The 19996-nt window shown below is 45.1% G+C and overlaps 1 protein-coding gene across 4 annotated transcripts in view; it reads left to right on the forward strand.

The window, feature by feature from the left end:
- The window catches only part of PLD1 (phospholipase D1), a 125772-nt gene that overhangs the window by 1182 nt on the left and 104594 nt on the right, over nt 1–19996 (forward strand). The window contains exons 2-3 of one of the 4 annotated variants that reach the window (XM_038416834.2): nt 4563–4638; nt 18735–18837. The gene's annotated coding sequence lies outside the window, so the exon portion shown is untranslated. Of the gene's footprint in view, nt 1–4562; nt 4639–8674; nt 8986–18734; nt 18838–19996 lie in introns of those variants that run through there. The other 3 variants (XM_043492207.1, XM_043492208.1, XM_043492206.1) reach the window with 3 other exon arrangements.

The raw sequence follows: 19996 nt of genomic DNA on the forward strand, positions 1-19996 counted from the left end.
CATTTAAGCCAGTTGCAGTGTGGTCTATCTTTAGTTTAAAACTACTTGTGTATGATCTGCAAACAGTGCTGTGTGTTTGGAGATCTTGTCCAAACTGTTTTTTTGCACTAAAGAAAACGTAATTTTTCTTGAGATACAGAAAGCATTCACAAAAAGAAAAGGAGTACCGGTGGCACCTTAGAGACTAACAAATTTATTAGAGCATAAGCTTTCGTGAGCTACAGCTCACTTCATCGGATGCATTTGGTGGAAAAAACAGAGGAGAGATTTATATACACACACACAGAGAACATGAAACAATGGGTTTATCATACACACTGTAAGGAGAGTGATCACTTAAGATAAGCCATCACCAGCAGCGGGGGGGGGGGGGGGAGGAAAACCTTTCATGGTGACAAGCAAGGTAGGCTAATTCCAGCAGTTAACAAGAATATCAGAGGAACAGTGGTGGGTGGGGTGGGAGGGAGAAATACCATGGGGAAATAGTTTTACTTTGTGTAATGACTCATCCATTCCCAGTCTCTATTCAAGCCTAAATTAATTGTATCCAGTTTGCAAATTAATTCCAATTCAGCAGTCTCTCCTTGGAGTCTGTTTTTGAAGCTTTTTTGTTGAAGTATAGCCACTCTTAGGTCTGTGATCGAGTGACCAGAGAGATTGAAGTGTTCTCCAACTGGTTTTTGAATGTTATAATTCTTGACGTCTGATTTGTGTCCATTCATTCTTTTACGTAGAGACTGTCCAGTTTGGCCAATGTACATGGCAGAGGGGCATTGCTGGCACATGATGGCATATATCACATTGGTAGATGCGCAGGTGAACGAGCCTCTGATAGTGTGGCTGATGTGATTAGGCCCTATGATGGTATCCCCTGAATAGATATGTGGACAGAGTTGGCAACGGGCTTTGTTGCAAGGATAGGTTCCTGGGTTAGTGGTTCTGTTGTGTGGTGTGTGGTTGCTGGTGAGTATTTGCTTCAGATTGGGGGGCTGTCTGTAAGCAAGGACTGGTCTGTCTCCCAAGATCTGTGAGAGTGATGGGTCGTCCTTCAGGATAGGTTGTAGATCCTTGATGATGCATTGGAGAGGTTTTAGTTGGGGGCTGAAGGTGATGGCTAGTGGCGTTCTGTTGTTTTCTTTGTTGGGCCTGTCCTGTAGTAGGTGACTTCTGGGTACTCTTCTGGCTCTGTCAATCTGTTTCTTCACTTCAGCAAAAAGAAAGCATTCAGGTTTCAGAGTAGCAGCCGTATTAGTCTGTATTCACAAAAAGAAAAGGAGTACTTGTGGCACCGTAGAGACTAACAAATGTATTTGAGCATAAGCTTTCGTAGCTCATGAAACTTATGCTCAAATAAATTTGTTAGTCTCTAAGGTGCCACAAGTACTCCTTTTCTTTTTGAGAAAGCATTCAGTTGAGTATTTGACTTTGTAGCCCTTTGCACCCCACTGGTTCACTTGCTAAACAGTGGAGCAATTTGACCAGGGTCCCTTCTTGTTGAATCCAGGTAAGCAGTGTTAGCACTGTAGGCATTTTAGTAAACATTTTCTTGATTATTTGGTATTTTGCCGCTGGTAGCGAGTAGCTGGAATTGTAAAGTCTGGAGAAGTTAAATTTATTTTATCTGCCCTTGGATACACACTTGTATCTCGCACTGAGCCAAATGATGCTCTCAACTACACCTGTGCAACCCCATCCAGTGAGTTCCATGAGACTTGCATACCTGTATCCTCATCCAAGAGCAGAATTGTGCCTTGCACAGGTTACGATTCAACCCCCTCTGGAGGAGACTTTACCCCTGTAACCAAAATATCTTTGTTTGTATGCTTCTCTGACACCTATAACTTAGAAATAAAGAAACTTCTTAGGTCTTTTCATTTCTAGTTTGTGTGTTGTGTTGTGGGATTATATGTATGAGCTTTGAGTTTCCAGTTAGAAAGACGTGATCTCCTATTAAATATTACTAGGAATTTCAAATAATGGACCCAATAATAAAATAGACATAAGCTGCTTTACAGTGATACTACAGGAATTTAGGAAACAGGAAGCTCCTTTATTAGATATTGTTCTCACATGCAGTATCCTTGTGAGTCTGATTTCATTGCATATCTGTTTACATTTGGGCCTTAACTTGAACACATCTTGTGAGTCAGCTACTTCCTGATATGCAATCTATATAGATCCTCTTTTTATCAGTAAAGAGTGGTATGCTTTCAGTGAAGACTTAAAAAAAAGACCTTGTCATGTAATAGGACTATGGAGTGTTATGGAAGCAAACAAAGAGGTTTGCTATTTGGCTGTATGGATACAGTGATGTTGAGTTTTTAGATTTATTTTTTCATGTTCCCTTGATTCATTCTTAAGAGTCCTAAATCTTATTGCAGTGCAAGTGTGCCCCATCAATGGGAATTGCACTCACAGGCATTGAGATTGATTGGGTAAGTCATAAGGCTGGTAAAATTTCTGTTGACTTCACTGGGAGTTTTGCTTGCTTGCATAGGGACTTCAGGGTTGAGTCTGTTGAGACGTATGTATACTAGCTGAACTGGACTTTAATTAAGGGAGTCTGTACAGCAGCAAACAACTAGAGTGAACCTACCATGCCCCCTCTTTGGCCAAAATCCACTCACCTTTCTGGAGAACACTCCTTCTTTGAACTGCTGAAATAATATCAGGATTGCTTAGAAGAGTCTTGCAGATCACAAGTTAAGCATTTGAGCTCACACTAATCCACACTTAAGTCACTTTGACTAGACAACCAAATGCAGTTCTGAATAAAACACAGCCTTGAATCTGACTGACAAAGTGAGCCAGGAAATGTTTGGATGGGAAAAGTGGGGAAGGGGTTTACAAAAGGTAGCTTTGGAATAGTTCTTTAGGCAAGGTTAAGGCAAGTTCAGAGTAAACTCCACTAGTTTGCATAAATATGTGCTTAAAAAGAAACCAATAATGACTCCTTGATTGTAAGCAATTGCCTGTCCTCCTCTTTATATGAAGTTCAGAACACATCACTGCTCTCATCTGGAAATTCTAGGCCCTAGAATCAAGACCTGTAAATGTGGAGTAGAACTTGATCAAACATGCTATACTTATGTTGTTCACATGTGCCTACCGCACTGGACAGCCAGCAAATCTTAAATAAATGGCCTATCTTCAATTTATCCTGGATAACTGAATATCTGGCGTAACCCTGATCTGTGGGATGACAAAAAGAAAAGTGATCAGAAGCTATTTCATTATTATGGAAATCTTACCATATCAAACAAAGAATCCATCTCTGGATCCATTGGGGCTGCTGTATATTTTAATTGCTTACCTTAATATCTAATTCTGCTTTGTCTAACCTTTCACACAACTATATGGCTTTAGGTGGAGTTACAAGTGGTAAATCAGAAGATTAGTTTGCCCTTCTCTTGTGCTTTTATTTATGGATATGGTGATGATGGACATCATTAATATTAGGTTTCAGAGTAGCAGCTGTGTTAGTCTGTATTCGCAAAAAGAAAAGGAGTACTTGTGGCACCTTAGAGACTAACAAATTTATTTGAGCATAAGCTTTCGTGAGCTACAGCTCACTTTATCAGATGCATTCAATGGAAAATACAGTGGGGAGATTTATATACACAGAGAACATGAAACAATGGGTGTTACCATACACACTGTAAAGAGAGTGATCACTTAAGGTGAGCTATTACCAGCAGGAGAGCGGTGGGGGGGGGCGCTTTTCGTAGTGATAATCAAAGTGGGCCATTTCCAGCACTTGACAAGAATATCTGAGGAACAGTGGGGGGTGGAGGAGTGGGGGTAAACATGGGGAAATACTGGAAATGGCCCACCTTGATTATCACTACAAAAAGCTCCTCCCCCCCACCCCCCACCCCCGGCCGCTCTCCTGCTGGTAATAGCTCTCCTTAAGTGATCACTCTCTTTATAGTGTAACACCCATGGGTAACACCCATTGTTTCCTGTTCTCTGTGTATATAAATCTCCCCACTGTATTTTCCACTGAATGCATCCAGTGAAGTGAGCTGTAGCTCATGAAAGCTTATGCTCAAATAAATTTGTTAGTCTCTAAGGTGCCACAAGTACTCCTTATTTTTAATATTGTGTGTAATAAGAATGAATAGTTGTAGTTATTGATTTATGTTACCATTTATGTTATCATTTCTTGATCTATCTTTTTGAAATAATTTGTTGTAAGACTGATAGGATACCAGTTGCCAACTGATAAGGTGTAAAAGCAGATGAAATGTAGATTTTTTTCAGTGTGTTTTTGCCCTCAGTTTTCCCCTATCAAAGGGCACTGAGTGGATCAGCTAGGTAAATGGGTGTTACCAAACATGTACACAATCTAGAGCACAGTGCAGTATTTACTTATGTGCCTTGGATAAACACTTGTGCTTGATTATTTGCTTTAGAAAGAAATCCTGGAGAAGGCAGCACATTCTGGTGTGTCTTCTTAGTATATGCACAATGCGCCTCAGGTGGCATGTGACCTCGGCATCTTGGTCTGACACTCAAAGCTGAAATTTTATATATATTTTTATTTCTCCAATTTTTCCCAGATTCATGGCTAATGGAGTATAAAGATATAAAACACACCCAATGTGTTATTTTAACGTCTGTGAAACTGACATGCTGGTAAGTCAAAATATAAATGGCTGAATGCAGTTGTTGTTGTTTAATCACTCTTCCCTTCCTCTTTTGTGTGTTCTTGTCCTTTCACAGGGCCTGATCTTGCACCTTTGAAGTCAACGGGGCTGATTCTCAATCTCGTTCCCTCACTCTGAAAAATGGGTGCACCTAATCTAGGTGTCAGGGAGCAAAGAATTCTTTTACATTGGCTTTGCACAGGTGTGAATGAGGACACAAGCAGTGACGATTTAGGCCCAATGTCCATTTTTTCTTTTACTTCAGTAGTAGCAGGACTGGGTCTATAAGCTCCTGTATGCTTTTGTGTGTGGGGGTGTGCGCACATGCCAAGCTGTAAAATTATTGTTTGAGACTCTGCTCATGACTCTGCTTGCTGACAGATTTTTAAACCTCCTTGAGGGAAAATAATTTTTTTTGAAAGCACCTTATGCTGGGGAGGTGACTCTACTTCCTCCTGGGTTTTTTTATTTATCTTCTTGACCTGGAGGCTCTTTGTTTCAGAACCCAGTGCTGCGTAGGTGTTCACTCCATTCACCTACTCCTTCTTATGGAAGCTTTCTGATAAAAGGAAAACCCAGAATTATAGGATTCTATGAAAATTGCTGTATTTGCCTAACCTATATAGGCACCTATTACCTCCTGTCCCAATTTTTCACACTTGCTATCTGGTCACTCTAGCTGGATGGCATTCCCTCACTCTCCTCTTCGCAACTTGGGAGGTTTTTAGAAAGGTCTTCAGGAGCTGGCTGGGATTCAGTGCTATTTCCTGAGCTCACTCTGGGTCTCTTCAGTGCTTTTTGAAAATAAATACATGTAACAGTGCTGCTTTGTCAGCACGGCTTGTGTTTCTCTTTGAGCAGACGTGCTTTTGGGGGGGGGGCTTATTTAATCCCCTTTTTCTGCTGCAGTCACTCCTGTGTATGATTCCTGAAGAGAAGTTGATGCTAAAAAAGTGCTGTTGTGGAGCAAAATTAATGCTCACCTTTCTTCTTCTCTTCCTAGCAGCTTGGTGCTGCTCACGTGGCAAGGGTTGCCAGGCATCCAGTTTTCGACCAGAATGCCTGGTCGAAAAGGGACCCTGGCTGCTCCGGTCAGCAGTGCTGACCGGGCCGTTAAAAGTCCGGTTGGCAGCGCAGTAGAGCTAAGGCAGGCTCCCTATCTGCCCTAGCTTCATGCAACTCCTGGAAGCAGCCGGCATATCCAGCTTCTAGGCGCAGGGGTGGGCAGGGGGGTCCACGCGCTGCTCCCACCCTGAGGGTCAGCTCCGCAGCTCCCATTGGCCAGGAACCATGGCCAATGGGAGCAGCAGGGGCACCACCAGAGCCGCCTGGCCGTGCCGTCGCCTCGGGGCCAGACATGCCGGCTGCTTCCGGGAGCAGTGTGGAGGCAGGGCAGGAAGGGAGCCTGCCTTAGCCGTGCTGCACTGCCAACCGGGAGCCGCCTGAGGTAAGCCCCTCCTGGCTGGAGCCTGCACCCCAACCCCCCTGCCCCAGGTCAGAACCCCCTCCCACACCTTAACTCCCTCCTGGAGCCCACATCCTGAACCCCCTCTCATACCCCAACTCCCTGCCCCAGCCTTGAGCCCACTCCTGCATCCCAAACCCCTCATCCCCAGTTCCACCACACAGCCCACCCCCCTGCCAGAGCCCTCACCCCCTCTAGCACCCTAACCTGCTGCCCCAGTCCTGAGCCCCCTCCCGCACCCTGAACCCCTCATTTCTGGCCCCACTCTGGAGCCTGTGCCCCCAGCTGGAGTCCTCCCGCACTCCCTACCCCAGCCCAGTGAAAGTGAATGGGGTTGGGGAAGAGCAAGAGAGGGAGGGGGGCTGGAGCAAGTGGGGGCAGGGCCTCAGAGAAGGGGTAAGGCCATGGGGCAAGGGTGTTCGGTTTTGTGCAGTTAGAAAATTGTCAACCCTAGGAGGGTTGCATGTGCCTAAGTGATAGCATAGAGGTGTAGCATTTATCTGCTTAGCCCAGGGGACATAGTGCAGATCCCCAGACTAATGTGATCGTGGCCCTACTGTGAGGTCCCTACACTACAGTAAAACTGTGTTAGCCAGAACTGTTTTTAAAGATGGTTTCCCCCAAAGGTGCTAATATGGTGTATCTGACCTGTTTTGGTAGGGACCTAAGCTACAGAGGTTAGCCCAAAAGAACCTAACATAGCTAGACCTGGAGGACAGAGATAACATGGTACCAACTTTATGGGAAGAATCCTGTTTTAAAACTCTTCTGGCTACCATGATTCCCCTGTAAATGAAGCTGGGCCTCACTCATGACTTGCCCAGTATGGTGAATTGGTTTCTCAGCACAGCCCCTGCCACTAAAAGCCACAGGAATAGTCCCTACTTTCACTAGCTATGGGACACAGTTTAAGCATAGCTATTGCAAAACTGGTTTGTAACAGGGTTGCGGTGTTGCTGTCCAGACTTCTCCAAATCAGGGTGTGAAAACTGTGTTCCAGACTGAGCTGGGTTGGGCTTTGTTTACCCAGGCCCGTTGCACTACTATTACCAATCTGGGACCATACTAACTTTACCAAGAGCTATAGACATGTGCAAAGCTAGTGTATAAGCTCATAAGCAGAGAATAAGAGCAGATGCAGGTAGCACCAAGGCTCACAGGGAAAGCCTGGAAAAAAAAGAAAAATGCATCAAAATTTGTGCAAAAGCAATGCATAACTACAAAGCAGAGGAGGTAAAATGTCAAAGAAGACCCGTGGTTATTATGGAGAAAAAACATGACAATGGAAAATGTCCCAAATATGGGATCATGTGCAATAATTGTGGCAAGAGAAATCATTATGCCAAAGCTTGCAGACAAGAAAAAACAAAGAAGCAAAATGTGCCATATTGAGGAAGCAAACAATTGAAAATAAACAAAGAAACCTAAAGCCCTACTAAAACAAGACGCTCCACGCCACATGCTTCTCCCCTGGGGAAAGGGTGAGAGAACAAACAACAAAGAACAGATGTGTAATCATATTGATTACAGCACTACTGGAAGGCACTCTGATAGTACAAGTGATGAGTGTGGTATTTGAATAGAATAAATGAGAACAGAAATTCTTTCAAGAATTGGAGCCATTCTGGAATAGAAGACTGTAGCTGGAAAGGCAGAGATGCCATAATACTAGTCAAATATGATCCGATGAAGTGAGCTGTAGCTCACGAAAGCTTATGCTCAAATAAATTTGTTAGTCTCTAAGGTACCACAAGTCCTCCTTTTCTTTTTGCGAATACAGACTAACGCGAAACATGACCAAGGATATCACAGAACTGCTGAGCAGTTGTGATACCTATGGGAAATGAAGGCCAAACAGCAAAAAGAGAAATGAAACTACACAGTATTCCCAACAGACATTGGAGCAAAGTAGAAATGGACCCTTTCGCTACAAACCACACAAACGTGTACTTCTGGAAGGCAGATGAGCTGTCAGACACTACCTCAGTGACCATCATAGACAAAGCAGTGAAGCATTTCAGCAGGCTTGGTATCCTAAACTGTGTAGTTTAACACAACAGATCCCAGTTCATTTGCAGTGAGTTTGTGCACATTATTCAAGAATGAGAATTCAATCATGACCATACCACAGCTGGTCAAGAGGCAAAGCCAAATTGGGAGTTAAAATTGCCGAGGCTCTATTAAAGTAAGCTGCAAAATCAGAGAAAATACATGGCATTCTTGAATGGAGAAAGTCTCCTGTGGAAGGTATGACTACCAAGCAGCCTGGTACAATGCTTGATGTTAAGAAGCACACTTAGCTTGGTGCCCCAGCATTATTACAACTGGCAGTGGTGGAAGGAGTAACAGACAAAAAAAGGAAAAGACACGAAAAAGCAAAGCCTACTACCCTTGACTAGCTACAACCAGGAGACCCTGTTAAGATCAAACTATTTCCTCGGAACAAATCATGTACCTGGAAGCAAACTACATCTATTGTACAGACAAATCCTCGTTCACATTACGTAGCAGGGGAAGGGTTTATATGACACCAAAACCAGAAGTGCCTTCATCCACTGTGAACATAAGACAAAACCAGGAAGTGGAGAATGGTGAAATATGCACTCCACTGAGACTGGCTCAGCAGGACATGGAAGAAAACACAGGCTGACAAGCCATCTATAGATATTGGAACAGACTCTCAAAACACACTCCCACCAGAAGAGCCAATTGCAAGAGAATCTCCTGTTATCATAAGAGAAACTCTCACTCCCTCCAGCATCCAACCACCTGCAAGGTAGATGCAAAACTTTGTATAATACTAAGGCAGGAAAGAACAACCATCTGAAACCCTGAGGAAAATATTTTAGTTGCAAAAAAGTTAAGAGTTAGGTAAGTTTAAAAAAATGGATTTGTTATATATATTATGATACAGACTTTAAGGGAGTTTAATAGAATGTTAAATATGTAAGCAGGTTATGGTGTTCAGATTTAATTTTGCTATCTGAAATGAATGTGACAAAAGGGATGTTATAATAAATAGCTTCCTGATTGGGAGCACTATGGTGTGATTATGTAAAAGAACTTATTGAACACTACTTACAGGAGGTGCTTGATGAGAAAGAACAGTCGGTGTAGATTAAGGAACAAAGCTTGAATGTTGCACTGTCTTTGCTCTCTCTCTTTTTAGGCACACCCAAACGTGGTAGCAACAATGGGAGTTCTCTTGTGAAGACACCATCCGTGTCTTAATTGTGTTTGTCTTCTATACCTGTTCTGATTCTTAAGTAAGGGCGTCCACAGATAAAGTTAAAAAAATCCAGCCAGGATTCTATTAAATAGTTTTTGTGAGACCAGAGGGGAGATAATTTGAATCCTCATTCCCATCCCATCCAATGCTCCCTCCAGTCTGGCCTGTCTCCAACTCCCACCTAAAATGAACCACCCAGAGAGATGTCTATAGGAGATGGTGTTGTGAAGGCAGCAGAGCTGCCCTTCCACAGAGAATCTCCGCTCTGTGCAGATCCCACTGGTTTGGTGCAGTGGTTGGACAAATCACAAATGAAAAATGTCAACTAGAGTCTTGTCCATTCTATGGGCGCAATTCTTCAAACATGTATTGCTGGGCATAGCGCTTACTACCATGAGCAGTGCCATTGTAGTTGATTGTAACAATTCCAATTAGAAAGCACTTCACCTGGAAGTGTTTGCAGGATAGGGAGCATTGTCAGTAATTCTGTAGCCTGAGATTTTCAGAACTGGATTTGGATGCCTAATTCCCCCTAAAATTAATACAGTATTTCCATTAAAATTGAGGGGAAATTCACGTCCAGATTCCTATGGCAGCTTTAAATTCTCTGCCACAGAATATTTTTTTCACTTCTAAGATTCTTAAGATTTCTTTTTAAGTCCTCAGCTCTAGTAACCCCCAATATGGACTAAATCTTTGGGAAATTTTAAAAACTTAGCAGTGAAGCTTGTATTTTAAAAACACATTACTATAAATATTTATATTTTTCATAGAAACCTGCAGGATTTGAGAGAGAGAGAGAGAGAGAGACTACAGAGACTACAGAGCAGAGTGGGTATGCGTGGTGGGGTTGTTTGCAGAGTCCCTGTGCATGGACCCTCCAGGGCCTGCTGACTCTGGCATTGGACCTAGAATGCCTTAGCCGTCCTTGGAGAGAGGCAGCCTTTGACAAAGAGAGTTCAGCAAAAGGAGGGGAGAATATTTAAAATAATCTTAGTGTGATTTGGGGATAATTTAAAGGTGGGATGGGGAGGAGGAAGTCTGTACAGGAATCTGCAAAGGCACAATATATAAGTTTGGTGGGGCTTCATTCTCAAGACATTTCAGGGAAATCCTGCAATATTAGTAGTTTCCAGCCAAACCACCTTGGGCCAGAATCTTGAGCCCTTACTCATGCTGGTGAGCCATTATTCATGTGAGAAGTCCCAAAGCTTAAGTTAACATCCACAGACCCTGACCGTCAGCAGGCAGGATTGAACCTGGGACTTTTTAGTGCAAACTAGTGCAGGGATGGGCAAACTTTTTGTCCCGAGGGCCACATTGGGGTGCGAAACTGTATGGAGGGCCAGGTAGGGAAGGCTGTGCCTCCCCAAACAGCCTGGCCCCCGCCCCCATCCTCCCCCTTCCACTTCCCACCCCCTGACTACCCCCCCCAGAACCCCGCCCCCTGACTGCCCCCCAACACCTATCCACACCCCCCGCTCATGACAGCCCCCCCCGGGACCCCACCCCCTATCCAACCCCCCCCGCTTCCTGTCCCCAGACTGCCCCGGTCCCTATCCGCACCCCCACCCCCGGGACTCCCATGCCCTATTCAACCCCCCCATCCCCTGACTGCCCCCCACAGAACCTCCGCCCCATCCAACCACTCCCTGTCCCCTGACTGCCCCCTGGAACCCCATACCCCTTATCCAACCCCCGCTGCTGCCGCCCCCTTACCATGCCACACAGAGCAGCAGGAGCTCGCAGCCCCACCGCCCAGATGGAGCCAGGTGTGCGGCCCATGTGGCAGCGTGGCTGCAGGAGAGGGGCCAGGGGCTAGGCTCCCCAGCCAGTAGCTGAAGGGCCAGGCAGGATGGTCCCTTGGGCTGGATGTGACCCGCAGGTTATAGTTTGCCCTCCTCTGTTTTAGTGCATGAGTCTCTACTGCATGAGCTCAGAGCCATAGGCCTCTTAACTATGGCTGTAGAGCAAACTCATTAACCTCACTCTCTCTAAGTAGTCTTGGTACCATTAGATGGGACAGAGCACTACACCCAGGAGGTGTGTGGGTTACATAAGTACTTGTGAGGGTGAGGAAGGGGTCTGTGATCTGGCCCTTTTGTTAACTTTTGGGTAGCTCTATAGGCTAGAGGAAGGATGATGCAGTGGTTAGGAGACTAGTCTGAGACTTGGGAGATGTGGGTTCAGTTCCCCACTCTGCCACAGACTTGCTGTGTGACCTTGGGCAAGTTACTTAATGTCTCTGTGCCTCAGTTCCCCGTCAGTACATTGGGGATTATAGGACTTCCCTACCTCACAGGAATGCTGTGTGGCTGAATATATGAAAAATTAAGAGGGGCTCAGATACTGTGGTAATGGGAAGGTGTGTAAGGATCTGAGAGAGATCTGCTGACTCCACTCAAACCCATTGCTGCTGTTACTTTGTTATCCTACTAACACCCTTACAATCAGATTAATAATGTGCTTTTTGATTAAGCATCTTATGTCTAAGAGGAGGGAGCTAAAATAGACTCTTGTCAGCTTGCCTTCTACAAACTGTAGAGCTTGTACTTCTCTCGAGTTGCCTAAATTGCGGCAGAAAAGCTCCTGTTGCTTGTTAAGCTATGCTTTATCTTTGGACATATGCTATGTCCAGGAGTGAAAGTAACTTAAAGGACTTACCGGTCCACCGGAGTCCTGAGTGCGGGCGTGGCCTCAACCAGAAGAGGCGATTTAAAGGCCCGGGGCTCTGGCTGGGATTTAAAGAGCCTGTTGCTCGGGCTACTGCGGGGAGCCCCTGCTCGAGCCCTGCTGCCAGAGCTCTGGTGGCGCTTTAAAGGGCCTTGGGCTCCCCACAGCAGCCGGAGCCCCGGGCCCTTTAAATCTTTGCTGGAGCCCTGCCGCCACTACCCATAGCTGCGGCAGGACTCTGGCGGTGCTTTAAAGGGCCCAGGGCTCCCTGCAGTGGCAGGAGCACTGGGCCCTTTAAATCCCTGCCTGAGCCCGGCTCCGGTAGCTGGGATCCGGCGGTGCTTTAAAGGGCCCGGGGGTCCTGCCACTGCGGGGAGCCCCAGCCCCTTCAAAGCGTCATCCAAGCCCCGCTGCCGGAGCTCTGGCGGCGCTTTAAAGTGTCCGGGACTCCCCGCAGTGGCAGGAACACCGGGCCCTTTAAATCACCACCGGGGAAGCCGGTCCAGTCTGGCACTGCGTACTGGCTGTTGCCGGTACGGCGTACCGGACCGTACTGGCTTACTTTCACCTCTGGCTGTGCCCTTCCCCAAATCTGAAGGCTTGTTTGGTAACGTGGTCCTGTGTTTTCCAAAGGGATTAGTTTTGTCCTTTTCCTTTGATGGTGATTGGTTACCTCTGTTGCTACAGCATAGAATCTGAATAAGGAAACAACCAGATGGTGGCATCCAGTTTTTTATGTAATGATGCAAATGTGAGCTGATTGCCAAGGAAAATCTTTTCTCTTCCCCACCCAAAGGCAAATTAGGCATGAGAAAATAATAAGGGAACTATCTGGAGCAAACCTTCAGCGGCAAATGCAATTTCTTTGCCTTGTGCTTATTTCCTGGATAGTTCTTTGTGGTTCTCAGCTGCAGCCTGCAGTGGAGCAGAGAGCAGTGTTGGAGACACATCACCTTAGGGGGAGATCAGGGAAGAACTGTGCCTCAGGCCTGCTTGCGCATCCATTGCCACCATGAAAAACCACTCAAAATCAAGCCCAAAGTCTTTGGCTTTCATATGTGTTCTTACGAATAGGGTATTTAAAATTCTTTTCAATGCCAGTTTGCCATATGGTGTTGGATATATTTAAAATATAATTAGGAAAGGAGCAGAACCAAGTGGAGTTCCTCCCTTGCTTTGAACAGCGTACACACACTGTACACATCTTTATTATAGCTAGTTGTAACACGTTGGTTTTTTTTCTGCAGAAAATAAAGAAAATTTTGTCAAAATTTCTCATGGAAAAAATTCAACTTTTTGGCAAAAAATCAAAAATCATTATACTTTGGCCAAAACCATAAATGTTTCAATTATGAAATGCTGCTGTGGGGTCTCATGGGAGTTGTAGTTCGAGTGCCTCATGCTCCCATTCTCTTTTATGTGCTGCACTCTCTGGTTGGAGTGCATCTCTCAGTTTCCCCTCATGGTGAGGGGAAAATTTGGTGCATCATGGGAAATATAGTCTTACTGGGAGTCCCACTGATAGAGGAGAGTGGGGACATGAGAAAACCGAACTTCATTTCCCATGAGGCACCTTGGCAGGATAACCAAATTGAGATATTTTGATATTTGGGTGCTTGCTTTTTCTATGAAAAAATGAAATGTTCTATGGAAGGCAGACACTTTTCATGAAAAATGTAGTTTAGTCAAAAACTCAATTTTCCATTGAAAAATAGTTTTGATGGAAATATTTTGATCACCCGTAGTCTTTATATAGGTTTCAGAGTAGCAGCCGTGTTAGTCTGTATTTGCAAAAAGGAAAGGAGTACTTGTGGCACCTTAGAGATTAACAAATTTATTAGAGCATAAGCTTTTGTGAGCTACAGCTCACTTCATCGGATGCATACAGTGAAATGTTACCCTCTACCACAAGTTAGAGTGGTATGCCGGGTGCTCTTACGTGGGCTAGGGCAGAAAATCAGGCAGCCGTAATTGATTGTTGGTTCTTAGATTCTTCTCTTCTTTGAGCTGCCCTGGTGGCTGCATGGAGGAGGAGAGCCATGCCATTTTTTGCTTGGTGTTCCCCTAGGTTCAGGTAGAGCAATTGAGTGCCTCTCCTGCTCTCTCTTGGGCTTCTACAGCCATGCAGGTAAGCAGACAATAGAACAACCAGAGCCCCTCTCTCCTGCAGTGCAGCAGTGGCAGAGCTGCTCTTGCAGTTCGTAGGTCTCCTGGCTCGTAACAGAGCTGTCCCTGAGCATCTGTGGAGGCGATTCCTCTGCTCTGTCCTCAGTAGGGCTGATTCAAACACTTTCCCTTTTAAAATATCCAAGTGAGGCTCAGGAGACACATTTTCTGTTCATAGTCAAGAACAAATTGACTTCTTAGCACAGTTTGCTGCCCAAGCACAGTGGTTCTCAATGAGGGGTATGAGTAGGGGTATAGGGGTATACAGAGGTCTTCCAGGGCAGGGGTTCTCAACCTTTTTCTTTCTGAGCACCCCTCCCAACATGCTATAAAAACTCCAGGGCCCAGCGGGAGAGGGGGGACTCGGGCTCTGGGCTGGGGGGAGCTCAGGCATAGGTGTAGTTTGACTTCTATTTTGGGGGGCAAGGGCCAGCGGGGCTCAAGCCAGCTCCACATGGCGGGTCCGGGGAGAGAGCGTCACCTCCACCCCCTGACTCACCTCAGCAGGCCACCCGCCTGTCTGGGTTTGGGGAGGGGGTCGCAACCAAAAATTATAATTTAAAGGTGCAGGGGCTCAGCTCAAAAAGTTTGAAAACAACTCAGGGTGCAGGGAGAAGGGTAGCTAGGGGCTGTGTGTGAGCAAGGGGGTAGTTCAGGATACAGGGAGGGGGTAGCTAGGGGCTGTGTGTGGGCAGGGGGGTAGCTCAGGGTGCAGGGAGGGTGTAGCTCAGGGTGCAGGGATGAGAGTAGCTAGGGGCTGTGTGACAGGAGGGCTCCTCTGCAGTCCCTGTTCTTCAAGGGCTCTGCCAGCCATGGAGCCGGATCCCCCCCCACCCAGGTGGCTCTTACCGGCTGTGTGAGCAAAGGGGGCTGGGATCTGAGGAGCAGCAGGAGGAGACGAGGGAATGCCGTGGGTGCCTGCTCCATGGCACCAGCCAGAGCAGCAGCTGTCCCACACAGCTTGACTCTGGCTTCCCACCTCTGACCACGGGCAGGGAGTGAAGGAGGTGGGGGGAGGGGTATGGAGCTGCCCCTGGACTGCCCTGCTCTTGCACTGTAGTTTTTTTGCAGGGGCAACATCTCTGTGTTTCCCCCAACTCTGCTCATGGGCTCAGGGCTTCTGCCCTGTGGGGAGCACTGGGACTTGGAGCTCCAGAATTCAGCCCTGCTGCTCCCGGCTTCAGCCCCATGGGGGGCACTGGGGATCAGGGTTTCAACCCCACAGCCCCTGGCGGGAGGTGCTGGGGGTGGGGCTCAGGGTTTTAGCTGCAGGGTCCCTGAAAGGGTTTGTGGACCCTAGGGGGCTGCGGACCCCCTGTTGAGAACCGCTGTTCCGGGGGTACACTAACTCATGTAGATATTTGCTTAGTTTTACAACAGGCAACATAAAAAGCACTAGCGAAGTCAATACAAACTGCTCTATATACTGTACACTGAAATGTAAGTACAATATTTATATTCCAATTGATTTATTTCATAATTATGCTGTGACACTTTTGTATTTTTATGTTTGATTTTGTAGGCAAGTAGCTTTTAAGTGAGCTAAAACTTGGGTACACAAGCCTCCAGAAAGGGGTACAGTAGTCTGGAAAGGTTGATAGTCACTGCCCTGGAAGGCCACAGTTCAGAGCCTTGAAGGCCAGCCATTGGGCAACTCTGGTTTACAGCTTTGTTTTTTTCCCCCCTGCAAAGAGAGAGGGGGGAAAGCCTCTTGATAGACAAATTGGAAAGCATTCAGAAAGGAGCTACAAAAGGATGAGCGGTCTATCAAACCTGCCTTATAGTGAGACACTAAAGAAGCTCTGGCTATTTAGTTTATTGAAGAGGATGTTAAGGGGTGACTTGATCACAGTCTGCAAGGAGCTACATGGGGAAGAGATTTCTGATGATAGCAGAAAAAGAAATAAGGAGATCCAGTGGTTGGAAGCTGAAGCTAGATAAATTCAGACTAGAAATGAGGCTCAATTTGTAACAGTGAGGACAGTTAACTCCTGGAACAACTTACCAAGCAACATGTATTGATCACTTACAGTCAACATTAGGTATCTTTCTAAAAGATACGCTATAGCTAACATAAATTATGGGGCTGATGCAAAATCACTAGGTGAGGTTCTATGGCTTGTGTTGTGCGGGAGGTGAGACTAGATGATGATAAATTATGAAGCCTTCTGGCCTTATTTCAGAGTAGCAGCCGTGTTAGTCTGTATTCGCAAAAAGAAAAGGAGTACTTGTGGCACCTTAGAGACTAACAAATTTATTAGAGCATAAGCTTTCGTGAGCTACAGCATCCGATGAAGTGAGCTGTAGCTCACGAAAGCTTATGCTCTAATAAATTTGTTAGTCTCTAAGGTGCCACAAGTACTCCTTTTCTTCTGGCCTTAAAATCTCTGAATCTATGAGGACCATTGCTAGCATTTCAAGTGTTGTTGCCACCAGGTGGTGCTGCTGATTTCTTCTTCAGGTGATGCTAAGCAGACTTCCTGTAAGGTGACTAGTACATGAAATAGTATATTCTTTTTTGCTTCATATGATGTATGGACTTTTTTTTTTCCTCCACGTATTTTTTACATTATCGATTCAAGTCTTACCTACTCTTATGGGGACGGGGCAGTAGTAAAATAATGACATCACAAATTGAGAGAGTGAAAATTGAACAATTAGGAGTAGAAGTCATTATGAGTGAGGTTGTTCAAACCCTTTTTGTTTAATTCTTATTTAACTCAAGTGCCTAGCAGACACTTGAGAGTAATGACGTCTGTTAAAGTATCAGCTCCCTCAGTTTTTCAGTCACTGGGGGAGAGCTCACAAATCATCGTCATTATCATCATCATCATGATTATCATAATTAATAAAAACTGAGATACCTCCCCTCCCACACAAGAGGTCCCCAGCACAATGAGGGAAGATCAGACTTGACATTCCTGATATGTCTAAAGGTGAAAAGCAAGCAGAGGAAAAAAAGAAAAAAACCCAACATTTCAGGCCTTTTTCAACCATGTTAAAGAAACATTTAAAGGGGTGCAAACCCAATTTAAAAAAAATCTTTGCATGCCCCCTCTAAGGCCTTGTCTACACACACAAGTTACTGTACCTGTAGTTAAAGTGATACAACTCCCCTCGTGTGGACACAGTTAGTTATATTGATATAAAGGTGTCTTATACTGGTATCGCTTGTTGTTCCCATATGGGAATATGCCATATTGGTGTAAGGCACCTTCATAACAGTATGACTGCTTCGGCACTAGGGATTTCAGCGATATAACTGTATTAGAACCCTCCTCTCCACGCCCCTCTCCCCCACTCCCTTTCGCCCTCCAATTGACATAGTTATACCATGGCCCATGATGCCAATCTCCAATATCCTCTTGTTACATTTTCAAACAAGCATCTCTGTGCTTTCTCCCATGTCCTCCACTTCCCCACCCACCCATGGTCGGGAGGTGCTCCCCATCAACATCAACAAAACTACCACATTATCATCCTTTAGATGATGGCTGCTTTAGTGCAGAGATGACTGACTAATATTGTCTCATTGTTTTCTTGTACACCCATGTCTGTATATATCTATCTGTTATCTCTTGTGTTACATTTAGATTGTAAGCCCTCGGGGAAGGGACCGTCTTTTTATTCTGTGATTGTACAGTACCTAGCGCAGTTGGATCCTGGTAGATGACTAGGGCTCCTAAGTGCTATGGTAAAACAAATAACAAATAATAATACCAGTAGAAAAATGTGTCTAGATCAAGCATCGGTCAGTTTCATCCCAACTGTGTCTCCACTGAAGTCAGTGAGGAATCTGGCAAAATATTTTTGTCTTCTCCATATCTAGCGATATTTGCCCAGTAATGACTGTGTGGAAAACTTTCTCTCTCAGTTCTCTTCCCGGAGGTTCAATTACAGAATTATAAGAACCTAAGAGTAGGTGTTTTTGACAGCTCCCAGACTTGAGCTTATGAGCAGGTCCCTGAGCTGCAGATAATAATAGTAACACTTAGTATTTGTAAAGAACCATCCACCTAAAATTCTCAAAAGTACTTTAATTGATTAAGCTTCACAACACCCATTTGAAGTCGTTATTACAGACAGGGAGACAGAGAGACTAAATGGCTTGCCCCATCAGTCAGTGTTGAGACGGGGAATTAGAACCTACTTCCACTGATTCCCAGTCTGTATTGTATTATAACATCACCTGAGGCCCCATTTAGATTGGAGTTTCATGGTGGTAGGCCTTATCTAAACTCGCAGTAAAAGACAGTGCCTACCCCAAAGAGTTTTGTCTACTGGGCTCTGAGCCAGACAACACTGCCTCCTGCCAAAGGGAGCAGAGATGGATTGCTGCTTGTGTACAATGTCTGTGTTGAAAGGAAATCATTTGAGGGCCTTTGGAAAATTTGTTCTGGGACCAAGATCTATGTGTGTGCCTCTCTTTCTCATATGCACAGGCTTTCACCTGATGGGAGACATTAGTCAATGGAAAATTTAAAAGAGAAGAAAAAGAATTAATCAGCAAAAATAAAAAAAATATACTAATATCCATCCTTTGCACTTACAGAATACAGCATGTTCAATGCAAGTGTGATCCTCATGCGACGCATCCACACCAGGAACTCGAAGTGCTCTATATTAAGTAAACGTCACACTGCCCTGTGCTGTAGGTAAGTGTTGATGTATATGGAAGGTTACATAGAGGTTCAGGGACTTGCCAGAGATCACAGTTTAAATCAGGGAGACAAGGTGTGTGAGGCAATATCTTTTATTGGACCAACATCTATTGGTGAGAGAGGCAAGCTTTTGAGCCGCACACAGCTGTTCTTCAGGTCTGGGAAAGGTATTCCGAGCTTCACTGCTAAATGCAAGGTGGGACAGATTGTTTAGGATACAGTTAGCACATATTGTAAGGGACTATTCAAGGCGGAGTGTCCCTTTAACACCTCTGCAGTCATAAGACAAAAAAAAGGGGGTTAGTGGGTTACAGATTGTTGTAATAAACCATAAATCCAGTGTCTCTGTTCAGTCCATGATTTTTAATGTCTAAGAGAGTGATTAATTTAAGCTCCGAGATTCATCTTTTTGAAGTGTTGTGCCGGTTTCCTTTGAGGATGAGGACTGACAGGTCAGATATAGAGTGATCACGTGCACCACAGGTGTTTTATTTTTTATCATTTGCCTGTGTGAGTTCATTCAAGAGCATAGTGATTGTCTGGTTTTACCCATGTAACTGTTGTTAGGGCATTTAGTACGCTGGATGCATTTAGCTGTGATGCTTAGAGTACTTTTCCCAAATAGCATTGCCGATTGTCCTGGAGTTGCCTGGAATTAAAGATTATGTCATGTGATGAAACTTCCAGGAATACGTCCAAACAAAATTGGCAACCCTATTCCCAGACCTGAAGAAGAGCTCTCTTTGGCTCCAGAGTTTCTCTCTCACCAACAGGAGTTGGTTCAATAAAAGACATTACTTCATCCACCTTGTCTCTCTTATATCTTGGGACTGACACAGCTACAACTACATTGCATACGGATTAAATCAGGAGCAGGGATGGGAATAGAAGACAAAAGTTCTGACTTGCTGGCCCATGTTTTAGCCACTAGATGCACTGTCTTCCTTCAAAATCACAAACTGAAAAAGGACTGATGCTAAGTATCCATTTGAAGAGTTACATCCGAGAACAGAAATGTCGTGGGAACTCCAGCAAAGCATTAATGGGCACACGCACAACCTTGCATCTTCTTGGAGAAGGGAATGGGAATGATGGGTGTAAAATATGCTCTGTTCTGCTGCTTGATAGAGCTCTCGGCAGTGCCAGCCTATTG

The sequence above is a fragment of the Dermochelys coriacea genome, chromosome 9 (genome assembly GCF_009764565.3).
Source record: "Dermochelys coriacea isolate rDerCor1 chromosome 9, rDerCor1.pri.v4, whole genome shotgun sequence".
Taxonomy (NCBI): domain Eukaryota; kingdom Metazoa; phylum Chordata; order Testudines; family Dermochelyidae; genus Dermochelys; species Dermochelys coriacea.